Here is a 25685-nt window from a genome sequence, read left to right on the forward strand (position 1 = left end):
ATCAAGGTAGCTACATTTAATAACATTATCATTAATACTATATCTACATGAGATATAATGTTATATACTAATCCCTGCCCACAGATCAATGTATATTTAATAGCGATATCATTATTACTATATCTACATTAGATATAATGTTATATACTGATCCCTGCCCACAGTTCAATGTACCTATACTTAATAACAATATCATTAGTACTATATCCACATCATATATAATGTAATATACCGATTCCTTCCCACAGATCAACGTAGATTTAATAACAACATCATTCATACTATATCAACACTAGGTATAATGTAATATAGTGATTACATCCCACAGATCAAGGTACATTTAATAACAACATCATTCATACTATATCTACATTGGATATAATGTATTATACTGATCCCTTCCCACAGATCAAGGTGCCTACATTTAGTACCAATATCATTATTACTATATCTTCATTACATATAATGTAATATACTAATCCCTGCCCACAGATCAATGTATATTTAGTAGCGATATCATTATTACTATATCTACATTGGATATAATGTAATATACTGAACCCTCCCCACAGATCAATGTACCTACATTTAACAACAATATCATTAGTACTACGTCCACATTGCATATAATGTAATATACTGATTCCTTGCCACAGATCAGTGTACATTTAATAACAACGTCATTCATTACATATCTATTTTGGGTACAATGTAATATAGTGATTACATCCCACAGATCAATGTACATGTAATATCGATATCATTATTACTATATCTACATTAGATATAATGTAATATACTGATCCCTTCCCACAGATCAATGTACATTTAGTAACACCATCATTCATACTATATCTACACTAGGTATAATGTAACATAGTGATTACAGCCCACAGATCAATGTACATTTAATAACAACATCATTCATACTATAACTACATTGGATATAATGTAATATACTGATCCCTCCCCACAGATCAATGTACATTTTATAACAACATCATTCATACTATATCTACATTGGATATAATGTAATATACTGATCCCTTCCCATACGTCAATGTACATATAATAGCAAAATCGTTATTACTATATCTACATTAGGTATAATGTAATATACTGATCCCTGCTCACAGATCAATGTACCTATATTTAATAACAATATCCTTAGTACTATATCCACATTACACATAATGTAATATACTGATTCCTTCCCACAGATCAATGTACATTTAATAACAACAGCATTCATACTATATCAACACTAGGTATAATGTAATATAGTGATTACATCCCACAGATCAAGGTACATTCAATATCGATATCATTATTACTATATCTACATTAGATAAAATGTAATATACTGATCCCTTCCCACAGATCAAGGTGCCTACATTTAGTAACAATATCATTATTACTATATCTACATTAGATATAATGTAATATACTGATCCCTGCCCACCGGTCAATGTACATTTAATAACAACATCGATCATACTATATCCACATTAGGTATAATGTAATATAGTGATTACGTCTCACAGATCAATGTACCTACATTTAATAACAATATCCTTAGTACTATATCCACATTACACATAATGTAATATACTGATTCCTTCCCACAGATCAATGTACATTTAACAACAACATCATTCATACTATATCTACAATGGATATAATGTAATATACTGATCCCTGCCCATAGTTCAATGTACCTACATTTAATAACAATATCCGTAGTACTATATCCACATTACACATAATGTAATATACTGATTCCTTCCCACAGATCAATGTACATTGAACAACAACATCATTCATACTATATCTACAATGGATATAATGTAATATACTGATCCCTTCCCACAGATCAATGTACCTACATTTAATAACAATATCCTTAGTACTGTATCCACATTACACATAATGTAATAACTGATTCCTTCCCACAGATCAATGTACATTTAATAACAACATTATTCATACTATATCTACACTAGGGATAATGTAACATAGTGATTACATCCCGCAGATCAATGTACACTTAATAACAACATCATTCATACTATAACTACATTGGATATAATGTAATATACTGATCCCTTCCCACAGATTAAGGTATCTACATTTAATAACAATATCATTATTACTATATCTACACTAGATATGATGCAATATACGGATTCCTTCCCACAGATCAATGTACATTTAATAACAACATCATTCATACTATATCTGCATTGGATATAATGTAATATACTGATCCCTTCCCACAGGTCAATGTACATACAATAGCAAAATCGTTATTACTATATCTACATTAGGTATAATGTAATGTATTTACTACATCCTACAGATCATTGTACATTTAATAACATCATTCATGCTATAGCTAAATTGGATATAATGTAATATACTCACCACTTCCCACAGATCAAGGTACCTACATTTAATAACAATATCATTATTACTACATCTACATTAGATATAAAGTAATATACTTATCCCTGCCCACAGTTCAATGTACCTATATTTAATAATAATATCATTAGTACTATATCCACATCATATATAATGTAATATACTGATTCCTTCCCACAGATCAATGTACATTAACAACAACATCATTCATGCTATAGCTAAATTGGATATAATGTAATATACTGATCCCTGCCCACAGATCAATGTACCTACATTTAATAACAATATCATTAGTACTATATCTACATTAGATATAATGTAATATACTGATCCCTGCCCACAGTTCAATGTAACTATATTTAATAACAATATCATTAGTACTATATCCACATCATATATAATGTAATATACTGATTCCTTCCCACAGATCAATGTACATTTAACAACCGCATCATTCATACTATGTCTACATTGGATATAATGTAATATACTGTTCCCTTCCCACAGATCAATGTACATATAATAACAATATCATTATTACTATAACTACACTAGATATAATGTAATATACTGATTCCTTCCCTCAGATCAATGTACATTTAATATCGATATCATTATTACTATTTCTACATTAGATATAATGTAATATACTGATCCCTTCCCACAGATCAATGTACCTACATTTAATAACAATACCATTAGTACTACGTCCACATTACATATAATGTAGTATACTGATTCCTTCTCTCAGATCAGTGTTGATTTAATAACAACATCCTTCATACTATATCAACACTAGGTATAATGTAATATACTGATCCCTTCCCAAAGACCAAGGTGCCTGCATTTAGTAACAATATCATTATTACTATATCTACACTAGATATAATGCAATATACGGATTCCTTCCCACAGATCAATGTACATTTAATAACAACATCATTCATACTATATCTGCATTGGATATAATGTAATATAGTGATCCCTTCCCACAGGTCAATGTACATACAATAGCAAAATCGTTATTACTATATCTACATTAGGTATAATGTAATGTATTTACTACATCCTACAGATCATTGTACATTTAATAACATCATTCATGCTATAGCTAAATTGGATATAATGTAATATACTCACCCCTTCCCACAGATCAAGGTAGCTACATTTAATAACATTATCATTAATACTATATCTACATGAGATATAATGTTATATACTAATCCCTGCCCACAGATCAATGTATATTTAATAGCGATATCATTATTACTATATCTACATTAGATATAATGTTATATACTGATCCCTGCCCACAGTTCATGTACCTATACTTAATAACAATATCATTAGTACTATATCCACATCATATATAATGTAATATACCGATTCCTTCCCACAGATCAACGTAGATTTAATAACATCATTCATACTATATCAACACTAGGTATAATGTAATATAGTGATTACATCCCACAGATCAAGGTACATTTAATAACAACATCATTCATACTATATCTACATTGGATATAATGTATTATACTGGTCCCTTCCCACAGATCAAGGTGCCTACATTTAATAACAACATCATTCATACTATATCTTCATTGGATATAATGTAATATACTGATCCCTTCCCACAGGTCAATGTACATACAATAGCAAAATCGTTATTACTATATCTACATTAGGTATAATGTAATGTATTTACTACATCCTACAGATCATTGTACATTTAATAAGATCATTCATGCTATAGCTAAATTGGATATAATGTAATATACTCACCCCTTCCCACAGATCAAGGTACCTACATTTAATAACAATATCATTATTACTACATCTACATTAGATATAATGCAATATACGGATTCCTTCCCACAGATCAATGTACATTTAATAACAACATCATTCATACTATAACTACATTGGATATAATGTAATATACTGATCCCTCCCCACAGATCAATGTACATTTTATAACAACATCATTCATACTATATCTACATTGGATATAATGTAATATACTGATCCCTTCCCATACGTCAATGTACATATAATAGCAAAATCGTTATTACTATATCTACATTAGGTATAATGTAATATACTGATCCCTGCCCACCGGTCAATGTACATTTAATAACAACATCGTTCATACTATATCCACATTAGGTATAATGTAATACAGTGATTACGTCCCACAGATCAATGTACCTACATTTAATAACATTATCATTAATACTATATCTACATGAGACATAATGATATATACTAATCCCTGCCCACAGATCAATGTATATTTAATAGCGATATCATTATTACTATATCTACATTAGATATAATGTTATATACTGATCCCTGCCCACAGTTCAATGTTCCTATACTTAATAACAATATCATTAGTACTATATCCACATCATATATAATGTAATATACTGATTCCTTCCCACAGATCAACGTAGATTTAATAACAACATCATTCATACAATATCAACACCAGGTATAATGTAATATAGTGATTACATCCCACAGATCAAGGTACATTTTATAACAACATCGTTCATACTATATCTACGGTGGATATAATGTAATATACTGATCCCTTCCCACAGACCAAGGTGCCTACATTTAGTAACAATATCATTCATACTATATCAACACTAGGTATAATGTAATATAGTGATTACATCCCACAGATCAAGGTACATTTTATAACAACATCGTTCATACTATATCTACATTGGATATAATGTAATATAATGATCCCTTCCCACAGACCAAGGTGCCTACATTTAGTAACGATATCATTATTACTATAACTACATTAGATATAATGTTATATACTGATCCCTGCCCACAGTTCATTGTACCTATACTTAATAACAATATCATTAGTTGTATATCCACATCATATATAATGTAATATACTGATTCCTTCCCACGGATCAACGTAGATTTAATAACAACATCATTCATGCTATATCAACACTAGGTATAATGTAATATAGTGATTACATCCCACAGATCAAGGTGCCTACATTTTGTAACAATATCATTATTACTATATCTTCATTAGATATAATGTAATATACTAATCCCTGCCCACAGATCAATGTATATTTAGTAGCGATATCATTATTACTATATCTACATTGGATATAATGTAATATACTGAACCCTCCCCACAGATCAATGTACCTACATTTAACAACAATATCATTAGTACTACGTCCACATTGCATATAATGTAATATACTGATTCCTTGCCACAGATCAGTGTACATTTAATAACAACATCATTCATTACATATCTATATTGGGTACAATGTAATATAGTGATTACATCCCACAGATTGATGTACATGTAATATCGATATCATTATTACTATATCTACATTAGATATAATGTAATATACTGATCCCGGCCCATAGTTCAATGTACCTATATTTAATAACAATATCATTAGTACTATATCCACATCACATATAATGTAATATACTGATCCCTTCCCACAGATCAATGTACATTTAGTAACACCATCATTCATACTATATCTACACTAGGTATAATGTAACATAGTGATTACATCCCACAGATCAATGTACATTTAATAACAACATCATTCATAATATAACTACATTGGATATAATGTAATATACTGATCCCTTCCCACAGATCAATGTACATATAACAGCAACATCGTTAGTACTATATCTGCATTAGGTATAATGTAATCTAGTGACTACATCCCACAGATCATTGTACGTTTAATAACACCATCATTCATGCTATAGCTAAATTGGGTATAATGTAATATACTCACCCCTTCCCACAGATCAAGGTACCTACATTTAATAACAATATCATTATTACTACATCTACATTGGATATAAAGTAATATACTGAACCCTCCCCACAGATCAATGTACCTACATTTAACAACAATATCATTAGTACTACGTCCACATTGCATATAATGTAATATACTGATTCCTTGCCACAGATCAGTGTACATTTAATAACAACATCATTCATTACATATCTATATTGGGTACAATGTAATATAGTGATTACATCCCACAGATTGATGTACATGTAATATCGATATCATTATTACTATATCTACATTAGATATAATGTAATATACTGATCCCGGCCCATAGTTCAATGTACCTATATTTAATAACAATATCATTCGTACTATATCCACATCACATATAATGTAATATACTTATCCCTTCCCACAGATCAATGTACATTTAGTAACACCATCATTCATACTATATCTACACTAGGTATAATGTAACATAGTGATTACAGCCCACAGATCAATGTACATTTAATAACAACATCATTCATACTATAACTACATTGGATATAATGTAATATACTGATCCCTCCCCACAGATCAATGTACATTTTATAACAACATCATTCATACTATATCTACATTGGATATAATGTAATATACTGATCCCTTCCCATACGTCAATGTACATATAATAGCAAAATCGTTATTACTATATCTACATTAGGTATAATGTAATATACTGATCCCTGCTCACAGATCAATGTACCTATATTTAATAACAATATCCGTAGTACTATATCCACATTACACATAATGTAATATACTGATTCCTTCCCACAGATCAATGTACATTTAATAACAACAGCATTCATACTATATCAACACTAGGTATAATGTAATATAGTGATTACATCCCACAGATCAAGGTACATTCAATATCGATATCATTATTACTATATCTACATTAGATAAAATGTAATATACTGATCCCTTCCCACAGATCAAGGTGCCTACATTTAGTAACAATATCATTATTACTATATCTACATTAGATATAATGTAATATACTGATCCCTGCCCACCGGTCAATGTACATTTAATAACAACATCGATCATACTATATCCACATTAGGTATAATGTAATATAGTGATTACGTCTCACAGATCAATGTACCTACATTTAATAACAATATCCTTAGTACTATATCCACATTACACATAATGTAATATACTGATTCCTTCCCACAGATCAATGTACATTTAACAACAACATCATTCATACTATATCTACAATGGATATAATGTAATATACTGATCCCTGCCCATAGTTCAATGTACCTATATTTAATAACAATATCATTAGTACTATATCCACATCACATATAATGTAATATACTGATTCCTTCTCACAGATCAATGTACATTTAATAACAACATTATTCATACTATATCGACACTAGGTAGAATGTAACATAGTGATTACATCCCACAGATCAATGTACACTTAAAAACAACATCATTCATACTATAACTACATTGGATATAATGTAATATACTGATCCCTTCCCACAGATCAAGGTATCTACATTTAATAACAATATCATTAGTACTATATCTACACTAGATATAATGCAATATACGGATTCCTTCCCACAGATCAATGTACATTTAATAACAACATCATTCATACTATATCTGCATTGGATATAACGTAATATACTGATCCCTTCCCACAGGTCAATGTACATACAATAGCAAAATCGTTATTACTATATCCACATTAGGTATAATGTAATGTATTTACTACATCCAACAGATCATTGTACATTTAATAACATCATTCATGCTATAGCTAAATTGGATATAATGTAATATACTCACCCCTTCCCACAGATCAAGGTACCTACATTTAATAACAATATCATTATTACTACATCTACATTAGATATAAAGTAATATACTGATCCCTGCCCACGGTTCAATGTACCCATATTTAATAATAATATCATTAGTACTATATCCACATCATATATAATGTAATATACTGATTCCTTCCCACAGATCAATGTACATTAACAACAACATCATTCATGCTATAGCTAAATTGGATATAATGTAATATACTGATCCCTGCCCACAGATCAATGTACCTACATTTAATAACAATATCATTAGTACTATATCTACATAAGATATAATGTAATATACTGATCCCTGCCCACAGATCAATGTACCTACATTTAGTAACAATATCATTATTACTATATCTACATTAGATATAATGTAATATACTGATCCCTGCCCACCGGTCAATGTACATTTAATAACAACATCGTTCATACTATATCCACATTAGGTATAATGTAATATAGTGATTACCTCCCACAGATCAATGTACCTACATTTAGTAACAATATCCTTAGTACTATATCCACATTACACATAATGTAATATACTGATTCCTTCCCACAGATCAATGTACATTTAATAACAACAGCATTCATACTATATCAACACTAGGTATAATGTAATATAGTGATTACATCCCACAGATCAAGGTACATTCAATATCGATATCATTATTACTATATCTACATTAGATAAAATGTAATATACTGATCCCTTCCCACAGATCAAGGTGCCTACATTTAGTAACAATATCATTATTACTATATCTACATTAGATATAATGTAATATACTGATCCCTGCCCACCGGTCAATGTACATTTAATAACAACATCGATCATACTATATCCACATTAGGTATAATGTAATATAGTGATTACGTCTCACAGATCAATGTACCTACATTTAATAACAATATCCTTAGTACTATATCCACATTACACATAATGTAATATACTGATTCCTTCCCACAGATCAATGTACATTTAACAACAACATCATTCATACTATATCTACAATGGATATAATGTAATATACTGATCCCTGCCCATAGTTCAATGTACCTATATTTAATAACAATATCATTAGTACTATATCCACATCACATATAATGTAATATACTGATCCCTTCCCACAGATCAATGTACATTTAGTAACACCATCATTCATACTATATCTACACTGGATATAATACAATATACGGATTCCTCCCCACAGATCAATGTACATTTTATAACATCATTCATACTATATCTACATTGGATATAATGTAATATACTGATCCCTTCCCATACGTCAATGTACATATAATAGCAAAATCGTTATTACTATATCTACATTAGGTATAATGTAATATACTGATCCCTGCTCACAGATCAATGTACCTATATTTAATAACAATATCCTTAGTACTATATCCACATTACACATAATGTAATATACTGATTCCTTCCCACAGATCAATGTACATTTAATAACAACAGCATTCATACTATATCAACACTAGGTATAATGTAATATAGTGATTACATCCCACAGATCAAGGTACATTCAATATCGATATCATTATTACTATATCTACATTAGTTAAAATGTAATATACTGATCCCTTCCCACAGGTCAATGTACATACAATAGCAAAATCGTTATTACTATATCCACATTAGGTATAATGTAATGTATTTACTACATCCAACAGATCATTGTACATTTAATAACATCATTCATGCTATAGCTAAATTGGATATAATCTAATATACTCACCCCTTCCCACAGATCAAGGTACCTACATTTAATAACAATATCATTATTACTACATCTACATTAGATATAAAGTAATATACTGATCCCTGCCCACAGTTCAATGTACCCATATTTAATAATAATATCATTAGTACTATATCCACATCATATATAATGTAATATACTGATTCCTTCCCACAGATCAACGTAGATTTAATAACAACATCATTCATACAATATCAACACTAGGTATAATGTAATATAGTGATTACATCCCACAGATCAAGGTACATTTAATAACAACATCATTCATACTATATCTACATTGGATATTATGTAATATACTGATCTCTGCCCACAGATCAATGTACCTACATTTAATAACAATATCATTAGTACTATATCTACATTAGATATAATGTAATATACTGATCCCTGCCCACAGTTCAATGTAACTATATTCAATAACAATATCATTAGTACTATATCCACATCATATATAATGTAATATACTGATTCCTTCCCACAGATCAATGTACATATAATAGCAATATCGTTATTACTATATCAACATCAGATATGTAATATACATTTAAAAACAAATCATTATTACTATATCTACGCCGGTTATAACGAAATGTACTGATTCCTTCCCAAGGATCAATGTACATATAATCGCAATATCATTATTAGTTACTATATCTACATCGGTTGTAACGCAATATACTGATTCCTTCCCACAGATCAATGTACATTTAATAGCAATATCATTAGTACTATATCTACATTAGATATAATGTAATATACTGATCCCTGCCCACAGATCAATGTATCTACATTTAATAACAATATCATTAGTACTACGTCCACATTACATATAATGTAGTATACTGATTCCTTCTCACAGATCAGTGTAGATTTAATAACAACATCCTTCATACTATATCAACACGGGGTATAATGTAATATACTGATCCCTTGCCACAGATCAATGTACCTACATTTAATAACAATATCCTTAGTACTATATCCACATTACACATAATGTAATATACTGATTCCTTCCCACAGAACAATGTACATTTAATAACACCATCATTCATACTATATCTACACGAGGTATAATGTAATATAGTGATTACATCCCACAGATCAATGTACATATAACAACAACATCATTCATACTATATCTACGTTGGATATAATGTAATATACTGATCCCTTCCCACAGATCAAGGTAGCTACATTTAATAACATTATCATTAATACTATATCTACATGAGATATAATGTTATATACTAATCCCTGCCCACAGATCAATGTATATTTAATAGCGATATCATTATTACTATATCTTCATTAGATATAATGTAATATACTAATCCCTGCCCACAGATCAATGTATATTTAGTAGCGATATCATTATTACTATATCTACATTGGATATAATGTAATATACTGAACCCTCCCCACAGATCAATGTACCTATATTGAACAACAATATCATTAGTACTACATCATTAGTACTATTACATTGCATATAATGTAATATACTGATTGCTTGCCACAGATCAATGTACATTTAATAACCATATCATTAGTACCATATCTACATTAGATATGTAATGTACATTTAATAACAATATCATTATTACTATATCTACATTAGATATAATGTAATATACTAATCCCTGCCCACAGATCAATGTATATTTAGTAGCGATATCATTATTACTATATCTACATTGGATATAATGTAATATACTGAACCCTCCCCACAGATCAATGTACCTACATTTAACAACAATATCATTAGTACTACGTCCACATTGCATATAATGTAATATACTGATTCCTTGCCACAGATCAGTGTACATTTAATAACAACATCATTCATTACATATCTATATTGGGTACAATGTAATATAGTGATTACATCCCACAGATCGATGTACATGTAATATCGATATCATTATTACTATATCTACATTAGATATAATGTAATATACTGATCCCTGCCCATAGTTCAATGTACCTATATTTAATAACAATATCATTAGTACTATATCCACATCACATATAATGTAATATACTGATCCCTTCCCGCAGATCAATGTACATTTAGTAACACCATCATTCATACTATATCTACACTAGGTATAATGTAACATAGTGATTACATCCCACAGATCAATGTACATTTAATAACAACATCATTCATACTATAACTACATTGGATATAATGTAATATACTGATCCCTTCCCACAGATCAATGTACATATAACAGCAACATCGTTATTACTATATCTGCATTAGGTATAATGTAATCTAGTGACTACATCCCACAGATCATTGTACGTTTAATAACACCATCATTCATGCTACAGCTAAATTGGATATAATGTAATATACTGATCCCTTCCCACAGATCAAGGTATCTACATTTAATAACAATATCATTATTACTATATCTACAATAGATATAATGTAATATACTGATCCCTTCGCACAGATCAAGGTACCTACATTTAATAACAATATCACTAGTATTACGTCCACATTACATATAATGTAGTATACTGATTCCTTCTCACAGATCAGTGTAGATTTAATAACAACATCCTTCATACTATATCAACACTAGGTATAATGTAATATACTGATCCCTTCCCACAGACCAAGGTGCCTACATTTAGTAACAATATCATTATTACTATATCTGCATTAGATATAATGTAATATACTGATTCCTTCCCACAGATCAATGTACATTTAACAACAACATCATTCATACTATATCTACATTGGATATAATGTAATATACTGATCCCCTCCCACAGATCAATGTACCTACATTTAATAACAATATCCTTAGTACTATATCCACATTTCACATAATGTAATATACTGATCCCTTCCCACAGAACAATGTACATTTAATAACACCATCATTCATACTATATCTACACGAGGTATAATGTAATATAGTGATTACATCCCACAGATCAATGTACATATAACAACAACATCATTCATACTATATCTACATTGGATATAATGTAATATACTGATCCCTTCCCACAGATCAATGTACATTTAGTAACACCATCATTCATACTATATCTACACTGGATATAATACAATATACGGATTCCTACCCAAAGATCAATGTACATTTTATAACAACATCATTCATACTATATCTACATCGGATATAATGTAATATACTGATCCCTTCCCATACGTCAATGTACATATAATAGCAAAATCGTTATTACTATATCTACATTAGGTATATTGTAATATACTGATCCCTGCTCACAGATCAATGTACCTATATTTAATAACAATAACCTTAGTACTATATCCACATTACCCATAATGTAATATACTGATTCCTTCCCACAGATCAATGTACATTAACAACAACATCATTCATGCTATAGCTAAATTGGATATAATGTAATATACTGATCCCTGCCCACAGATCAATGTACCTACATTTAATAACAATATCATTAGTACTATATCTACATTAGATATAATGTAATATACTGATCCCTGCACACAGATCAATGTACCTACATTTAGTAACAATGTCATTATTACTATATCTACATTAGATATAATGTAATATACTGATCCCTGCCCACCGGTCAATGTACATTTAATAACAACATCGTTCCTACTATATCCACATTAGGTATAATGTAATATAGTGATTACGTCCCACAGATCAATGTACCTACATTTAGTAACAATATCCTTAGTACTATATCCACATTACACATAATGTAATATACTGATTCCTTCCCACAGATCAATGTACATTTAACAACAACATCATTCGTACTATATCTACACGAGGTATAATGTAATATAGTGATTACATCCCCCAGATCAATGTACATATAACAACAACATCATTCATACTATATCTACATTGGATATAATGTAATATACTGATCCCTTCCCAAAGGTCAATGTACATATAATAGCATAATCGTTATTACTATATCTACATTAGGTATAATGTAATGTATTAACTACATCCTACAGATCATTGTACATTTAATAACATCATTCATGCTATAGCTAAATTGGATATAATGTAATATACTGATCCTTTCCCACAGATCAAGGTAGCTACATTTAATAACATTATCATTAATACTATATCTACATGAGATATAATGTTATATACTAATCCCTGCCCACAGATCAATGTATATTTAATAGCGATATGATTATTACTATATCTACATTAGATATAATGTTATATACTGATCCCTGCCCACAGTTCAATGTACCTATACTTAATAACAATATCATTAGTACTATATCCACATCATATATAATGTAATATACCGATTCCTTCCCACAGATCAACGTAGATTTAATAACAACATCATTCATACTATATCAACACTAGGTATAATGTAATATAGTGATTACATCCCACAGATCAAGGTACATTTAATAACAACATCATTCATACTATATCTACATTGGATATAATGTATTATACTGATCCCTTCCCACAGATCAAGGTGCCTACATTTAGTAACAATATCATTATTACTATATCTTCATTAGATATAATGTAATATACTAATCCCTGCCCACAGATCAATGTATATTTAGTAGCGATATCATTATTACTATATCTACATTAGATATAATGTAATATACTGATCCCTGCCCATAGTTCAATGTACCTATATTTAATAACAATATCATTAGTACTATATCCACATCACATATAATGTAATATACTGATCCCTTCCCACAGATCAATGTACATTTAGTAACACCATCATTCATACTATATCTAAACTAGGTATAATGTAACATAGTGATTACATCCCACAGATCAATGTACATTTAATAACAACATCATTCATACTATAACTACATTGGATATAATGTAATATACTGATCCCTCCCCACAGATCAATGTACATTTTATAACAACATCATTCATACTATATCTACATTGGATATAATGTAATATACTGATCCCTTCCCACAGATCAATGTACCTACATTTAATAACAATATCCTTAGTACTATATCCACATTACACATAATGTAATATACTGATTCCTTCCCACAGAACAATGTACATTTAATAACACCATCATTCATACTATATCTACACGAGGTATAATGTAATATAGTGATTACATCCCACAGATCAATGTACATATAACAACAACATCATTCATACTATATCTACATTGGATATAATGTAATATACTTATCCCTTCCCACAGGTCAATGTACATATAATAGCATAATCGTTATTACTATATCTACATTAGGTATAATGTAATGTATTAACTACATCCTACACATCATTGTACATTTAATATCATCATTCATGCTATAGCTAAATTGGATATAATGTAATATACTGATTCCTTCCCACAGATCAATGTACATTTAATAACAACACTATTCATACTATATCTACACTAGGTATAATGTAACGTGGTGATTACATCCCACAGATCAATGTACATTTAATAATATCATTCATACTATAACTACATTGGATATAATGTAATATACTGATCCCTTCCCACAGATCAAGGTATCTACATTTAATAACAATATCATTATTACTATATCTGCACTAGATATAATGCAATATACGGATTCCTTCCCACAGATCAATGTACATTTAATAACAACATCATTCATACTATAACTACATTGGATATAATGTAATATACTGATCCCTTCCCACAGATCAATGTACCTACATTTAATAACAATATCATTAGTACTACGTCCACATTACATATAATGTAGTATACTGATTCCTTCTCTCAGATCAGTGTAGATTTAATAACAACATCCTTCATACTATATCAACACTAGGTATAATGTAATATACTGATCCCTTCCCACAGACCAAGGTGCCTACATTTAGTAACAATATCATTATTACTATATCTACATTAGATATAATGTAATATACTGATCCCTGCCCACCGGTCAATGTACATTTAATAACAACATCGTTCATACTATATCCACATTAGGTATAATGTAATATAGTGATTACGTCCCACAGATCAATGTACCTACATTTAGTAACAATATCCTTAGTACTATATCCACATTACACATAATGTAATATACTGATTCCTTCCCACAGATCAATGTACATTTAACAACAACATCATTCGTACTATATCTACACGAGGTATAATGTAATATAGTGATTACATCCCCCAGATCAATGTACATATAACAACAACATCATTCATACTATATCTACATTGGATATAATGTAATATACTGATCCCTTCCCAAAGGTCAATGTACATATAATAGCATAATCGTTATTACTATATCTACATTAGGTATAATGTAATGTATTAACTACATCCTACAGATCATTGTACATTAAATAACATCATTCATGCTATAGCTAAATTGGATATAATGTAATATACTGATCCTTTCCCACAGATCAAGGTAGCTACATTTAATAACATTATCATTAATACTATATCTACATGAGATATAATGTTATATACTAATCCCTGCCCACAGATCAATGTATATTTAATAGCGATATCATTATTACTATATCTACATTAGATATAATGTTATATACTGATCCCTGCCCACAGTTCAATGTACCTATACTTAATAACAATATCATTAGTACTATATCCACATCATATATAATGTAATATACCGATTCCTTCCCACAGATCAACGTAGATTTAATAACAACATCATTCATACTATATCAACACTAGGTATAATGTAATATAGTGATTACATCCCACAGATCAAGGTACATTTAATAACAACATCATTCATACTATATCTACATTGGATATAATGTATTATACTGATCCCTTCCCACAGATCAAGGTGCCTACATTTAGTACCAATATCATTATTACTATATCTTCATTACATATAATGTAATATACTAATCCCTGCCCACAGATCAATGTATATTTAGTAGCGATATCATTATTACTATATCTACATTGGATATAATGTAATATACTGAACCCTCCCCACAGATCAATGTACCTACATTTAACAACAATATCATTAGTACTACGTCCACATTGCATATAATGTAATATACTGATTCCTTGCCACAGATCAGTGTACATTTAATAACAACATCATTCATTACATATCTATTTTGGGTACAATGTAATATAGTGATTACATCCCACAGATCAATGTACATGTAATATCGATATCATTATTACTATATCTACATTAGATATAATGTAATATACTGATCCCTTCCCACAGATCAATGTACATTTAGTAACACCATCATTCATACTATATCTACACTAGGTATAATGTAACATAGTGATTACAGCCCACAGATCAATGTACATTTAATAACAACATCATTCATACTATAACTACATTGGATATAATGTAATATACTGATCCCTCCCCACAGATCAATGTACATTTTATAACAACATCATTCATACTATATCTACATTGGATATAATGTAATATACTGATCCCTTCCCATACGTCAATGTACATATAATAGCAAAATCGTTATTACTATATCTACATTAGGTATAATGTAATATACTGATCCCTGCTCACAGATCAATGTACCTATATTTAATAACAATATCCTTAGTACTATATCCACATTACACATAATGTAATATACTGATTCCTTCCCACAGATCAATGTACATTTAATAACAACAGCATTCATACTATATCAACACTAGGTACAATGTAATATAGTGATTACATCCCACAGATCAAGGTACATTCAATATCGATATCATTATTACTATATCTACATTAGATAAAATGTAATATACTGATCCCTTCCCACAGATCAAGGTGCCTACATTTAGTAACAATATCATTATTACTATATCTACATTAGATATAATGTAATATACTGATCCCTGCCCACCGGTCAATGTACATTTAATAACAACATCGATCATACAATATCCACATTAGGTATAATGTAATATAGTGATTACGTCTCACAGATCAATGTACCTACATTTAATAACAATATCCTTAGTACTATATCCACATTACACATAATGTAATATACTGATTCCTTCCCACAGATCAATGTACATTTAACAACAACATCATTCATACTATATCTACAATGGATATAATGTAATATACTGATCCCTGCCCATAGTTCAATGTACCTACATTTAATAACAATATCCGTAGTACTATATCCACATTACACATAATGTAATATACTGATTCCTTCCCACAGATCAATGTACATTGAACAACAACATCATTCATACTATATCTACAATGGATATAATGTAATATACTGATCCCTTCCCACAGATCAATGTACCTACATTTAATAACAATATCCTTAGTACTGTATCCACATTACACATAATGTAATAACTGATTCCTTCCCACAGATCAATGTACATTTAATAACAACATTATTCATACTATATCTACACTAGGGATAATGTAACATAGTGATTACATCCCGCAGATCAATGTACACTTAATAACAACATCATTCATACTATAACTACATTGGATATAATGTAATATACTGATCCCTTCCCACAGATTAAGGTATCTACATTTAATAACAATATCATTATTACTATATCTACACTAGATATGATGCAATATACGGATTCCTTCCCACAGATCAATGTACATTTAATAACAACATCATTCATACTATATCTGCATTGGATATAATGTAATATACTGATCCCTTCCCACAGGTCAATGTACATACAATAGCAAAATCGTTATTACTATATCTACATTAGGTATAATGTAATGTATTTACTACATCCTACAGATCATTGTACATTTAATAACATCATTCATGCTATAGCTAAATTGGATATAATGTAATATACTCACCACTTCCCACAGATCAAGGTACCTACATTTAATAACAATATCATTATTACTACATCTACATTAGATATAAAGTAATATACTTATCCCTGCCCACAGTTCAATGTACCTATATTTAATAATAATATCATTAGTACTATATCCACATCATATATAATGTAATATACTGATTCCTTCCCACAGATCAATGTACATTAACAACAACATCATTCATGCTATAGCTAAATTGGATATAATGTAATATACTGATCCCTGCCCACAGATCAATGTACCTACATTTAATAACAATATCATTAGTACTATATCTACATTAGATATAATGTAATATACTGATCCCTGCCCACAGTTCAATGTAACTATATTTAATAACAATATCATTAGTACTATATCCACATCATATATAATGTAATATACTGATTGCTTCCCACAGATCAATGTACATTTAACAACCGCATCATTCATACTATGTCTACATTGGATATAATGTAATATACTGTTCCCTTCCCACAGATCAATGTACATATAATAACAATATCATTATTACTATAACTACACTAGATATAATGTAATATACTGATTCCTTCCCTCAGATCAATGTACATTTAATATCGATATCATTATTACTATTTCTACATTAGATATAATGTAATATACTGATCCCTTCCCACAGATCAATGTACCTACATTTAATAACAATACCATTAGTACTACGTCCACATTACATATAATGTAGTATACTGATTCCTTCTCTCAGATCAGTGTTGATTTAATAACAACATCCTTCATACTATATCAACACTAGGTATAATGTAATATACTGATCCCTTCCCAAAGACCAAGGTGCCTACATTTAGTAACAATATCATTATTACTATATCTACACTAGATATAATGCAATATACGGATTCCTTCCCACAGATCAATGTACATTTAATAACAACATCATTCATACTATATCTGCATTGGATATAATGTAATATACTGATCCCTTCCCACAGGTCAATGTACATACAATAGCAAAATCGTTATTACTATATCTACATTAGGTATAATGTAATGTATTTACTACATCCTACAGATCATTGTACATTTAATAACATCATTCATGCTATAGCTAAATTGGATATAATGTAATATACTCACCCCTTCCCACAGATCAAGGTAGCTACATTTAATAACATTATCATTAATACTATATCTACATGAGATATAATGTTATATACTAATCCCTGCCCACAGATCAATGTATATTTAATAGCGATATCATTATTACTATATCTACATTAGATATAATGTTATATACTAATCCCTGCCCACAGTTCATGTACCTATACTTAATAACAATATCATTAGTACTATATCCACATCATATATAATGTAATATACCGATTCCTTCCCACAGATCAACGTAGATTTAATAACATCATTCATACTATATCAACACTAGGTATAATGTAATATAGTGATTACATCCCACAGATCAAGGTACATTTAATAACAACATCATTCATACTATATCTACATTGGATATAATGTATTATACTGGTCCCTTCCCACAGATCAAGGTGCCTACATTTAATAACAACATCATTCATACTATATCTTCATTGGATATAATGTAATATACTGATCCCTTCCCACAGGTCAATGTACATACAATAGCAAAATCGTTATTACTATATCTACATTAGGTATAATGTAATGTATTTACTACATCCTACAGATCATTGTACATTTAATAAGATCATTCATGCTATACCTAAATTGGATATAATGTAATATACTCACCCCTTCCCACAGATCAAGGTACCTACATTTAATAACAATATCATTATTACTACATCTACATTAGATATAATGCAATATACGGATTCCTTCCCACAGATCAATGTACATTTAATAACAACATCATTCATACTATAACTACATTGGATATAATGTAATATACTGATCCCTCCCCACAGATCAATGTACATTTTATAACAACATCATTCATACTATATCTACATTGGATATAATGGAATATACTGATCCCTTCCCATACGTCAATGTACATATAATAGCAAAATCGTTATTACTATATCTACATTAGGTATAATGTAATATACTGATCCCTGCCCACCGGTCAATGTACATTTAATAACAACATCGTTCATACTATATCCACATTAGGTATAATGTAATATAGTGATTACGTCCCACAGATCAATGTACCTACATTTAATAACATTATCATTAATACTATATCTACATGAGACATAATGATATATACTAATCCCTGCCCACAGATCAATGTATATTTAATAGCGATATCATTATTACTATATCTACATTAGATATAATGTTATATACTGATCCCTGCCCACAGTTCAATGTTCCTATACTTAATAACAATATCATTAGTACTATATCCACATCATATATAATGTAATATACTGATTCCTTCCCACAGATCAAGGTACATTTTATAACAACATCGTTCATACTATATCTACGGTGGATATAATGTAATATACTGATCCCTTCCCACAGACCAAGGTGCCTACATTTAGTAACAATAAAATTCATACTATATCAACACTAGGTATAATGTAATATAGTGATTACATCCCACAGATCAAGGTACATTTTATAACAACATCGTTCATGCTATAGCTAAATTGGATATAATGTAATATACTGATCCCTGCCCACAGATCAATGTACCTACATTTAATAACAATATCATTAGTACTATATCTACATTAGATATAATGTTATATACTGATCCCTGCCCACAGTTCAATGTAACTATATTTAATAACAATATCATTAGTACTATATCCACATCATATATAATGTAATATACTGATTGCTTCCCACAGATCAATGTACATTTAACAACCGCATCATTCATACTATGTCTACATTGGATATAATGTAATATACTGTTCCCTTCCCACAGATCAATGTACATATAATAACAATATCATTATTACTATAACTACACTAGATATAATGTAATATACTGATTCCTTCCCTCAGATCAATGTACATTTAATATCGATATCATTATTACTATTTCTACATTAGATATAATGTAATATACTGATCCCTTCCCACAGATCAATGTACCTACATTTAATAACAATACCATTAGTACTACGTCCACATTACATATAATGTAGTATACTGATTCCTTCTCTCAGATCAGTGTTGATTTAATAACAACATCCTTCATACTATATCAACACTAGGTATAATGTAATATACTGATCCCTTCCCAAAGACCAAGGTGCCTACATTTAGTAACAATATCATTATTACTATATCTACACTAGATATAATGCAATATACGGATTCCTTCCCACAGATCAATGTACATTTAATAACAACATCATTCATACTATATCTGCATTGGATATAATGTAATATACTGATCCCTTCCCACAGGTCAATGTACATACAATAGCAAAATCGTTATTACTATATCTACATTAGGTATAATGTAATGTATTTACTACATCCTACAGATCATTGTACATTTAATAACATCATTCATGCTATAGCTAAATTGGATATAATGTAATATACTCACCCCTTCCCACAGATCAAGGTAGCTACATTTAATAACATTATCATTAATACTATATCTACATGAGATATAATGTTATATACTAATCCCTGCCCACAGATCAATGTATATTTAATAGCGATATCATTATTACTATATCTACATTAGATATAATGTTATATACTAATCCCTGCCCACAGTTCATGTACCTATACTTAATAACAATATCATTAGTACTATATCCACATCATATATAATGTAATATACCGATTCCTTCCCACAGATCAACGTAGATTTAATAACATCATTCATACTATATCAACACTAGGTATAATGTAATATAGTGATTACATCCCACAGATCAAGGTACATTTAATAACAACATCATTCATACTATATCTACATTGGATATAATGTATTATACTGGTCCCTTCCCACAGATCAAGGTGCCTACATTTAATAACAACATCATTCATACTATATCTTCATTGGATATAATGTAATATACTGATCCCTTCCCACAGGTCAATGTACATACAATAGCAAAATCGTTATTACTATATCTACATTAGGTATAATGTAATGTATTTACTACATCCTACAGATCATTGTACATTTAATAAGATCATTCATGCTATACCTAAATTGGATATAATGTAATATACTCACCCCTTCCCACAGATCAAGGTACCTACATTTAATAACAATATCATTATTACTACATCTACATTAGATATAATGCAATATACGGATTCCTTCCCACAGATCAATGTACATTTAATAACAACATCATTCATACTATAACTACATTGGATATAATGTAATATACTGATCCCTCCCCACAGATCAATGTACATTTTATAACAACATCATTCATACTATATCTACATTGGATATAATGGAATATACTGATCCCTTCCCATACGTCAATGTACATATAATAGCAAAATCGTTATTACTATATCTACATTAGGTATAATGTAATATACTGATCCCTGCCCACCGGTCAATGTACATTTAATAACAACATCGTTCATACTATATCCACATTAGGTATAATGTAATATAGTGATTACGTCCCACAGATCAATGTACCTACATTTAATAACATTATCATTAATACTATATCTACATGAGACATAATGATATATACTAATCCCTGCCCACAGATCAATGTATATTTAATAGCGATATCATTATTACTATATCTACATTAGATATAATGTTATATACTGATCCCTGCCCACAGTTCAATGTTCCTATACTTAATAACAATATCATTAGTACTATATCCACATCATATATAATGTAATATACTGATTCCTTCCCACAGATCAAGGTACATTTTATAACAACATCGTTCATACTATATCTACGGTGGATATAATGTAATATACTGATCCCTTCCCACAGACCAAGGTGCCTACATTTAGTAACAATAAAATTCATACTATATCAACACTAGGTATAATGTAATATAGTGATTACATCCCACAGATCAAGGTACATTTTATAACAACATCGTTCATACTATATCTACATTGGATATAATGTAATATAATGATCCCTTCCCACAGACCAAGGTGCCTACATTTAGTAACGATATCATTATTACTATAACTACATTAGATATAATGTTATATACTGATCCCTGCCCACAGTTCATTGTACCTATACTTAATAACAATATCATTAGTTGTATATCCACATCATATATAATGTAATATACTGATTCCTTCCCACGGATCAACGTAGATTTAATAACAACATCATTCATGCTATATCAACACTAGGTATAATGTAATATAGTGATTACATCCCACAGATCAAGGTGCCTACACTTTGTAACAATATCATTATTACTATATCTTCATTAGATATAATGTAATATACTAATCCCTGCCCACAGATCAATGTATATTTAGTAGCGATATCATTATTACTATATCTACATTGGATATAATGTAATATACTGAACCCTCCCCACAGATCAATGTACCTACATTTAACAACAATATCATTAGTACTACGTCCACATTGCATATAATGTAATATACTGATTCCTTGCCACAGATCAGTGTACATTTAATAACAACATCATTCATAATATAACTACATTGGATATAATGTAATATACTGATCCCTTCCCACAGATCAATGTACATATAACAGCAACATCGTTAGTACTATATCTGCATTAGGTATAATGTAATCTAGTGACTACATCCCACAGATCATTGTACGTTTAATAACACCATCATTCATGCTATAGCTAAATTGGATATAATGTAATATACTCACCCCTTCCCACAGATCAAGGTACCTACATTTAATAACAATATCATTATTACTACATCTACATTGGATATAAAGTAATATACTGATCCCTGCCCACAGTTCAATGTACCTATATTTAATAATAATATCATTAGTACTATATCCACATCATATATAATGTAATATACTGATTCCTTCCCACAGATCAATGTACATATAATAGCAATATCGTTATTACTATATCAACATCAGATATGTAATATACATTTAAAAACAAATCATTATTACTATATCTACGTCGGTTATAACGAAATGTACTGATTCCTTCCCAAGGATCAATGTACATATAATCGCAATATCATTATTAGTTACTATATCTACATCGGTTGTAACGCAATATACTGATTCCTTCCCACAGATCAATGTACATTTAATAGCAATATCATTAGTACTATATCTACATTAGATATAACGTAATATACTGATCCCTTCGCACAGATCGAGATACCTACATTTAATAACAATATCATTATTACTATATCTACAGTAGATATAATGAAATATACTGATCCCTGCCCACAGATCAATGTACCTACATTTAATAACAATATCATTAGTACTACGTCCACATTACATATAATGTAGTATACTGATTCCTTCTCACAGATCAGTGTAGATTTAATAACAACATCCTTCATACTATATCAACACTAGGTATAATGTAATATACTGATCCCTTCCCACAGACCAAGGTGCCTACAGTTAGTAACAATATCATTATTACTATATCTACATTAGATATAATGTAATATACTGATCCCTGCCCACCGGTCAATGTACATTTAATAACAACATCGTTCATACTATATCCACATCACATATAATGTAATATACTGATCCCTTCCCACAGATCAATGTACATTTAGTAACACCATCATTCATACTATATCTACACTAGGTATAATGTAACATAGTGATTACATCCCACAGATCAATGTACATTTAATAACAACATCATTCATAATATAACTACATTGGATATAATGTAATATACTGATCCCTTCCCAC

Source organism: Osmia lignaria, chromosome 3, assembly GCF_051020975.1.
Source record: "Osmia lignaria lignaria isolate PbOS001 chromosome 3, iyOsmLign1, whole genome shotgun sequence".
NCBI lineage: Eukaryota > Metazoa > Arthropoda > Insecta > Hymenoptera > Megachilidae > Osmia > Osmia lignaria.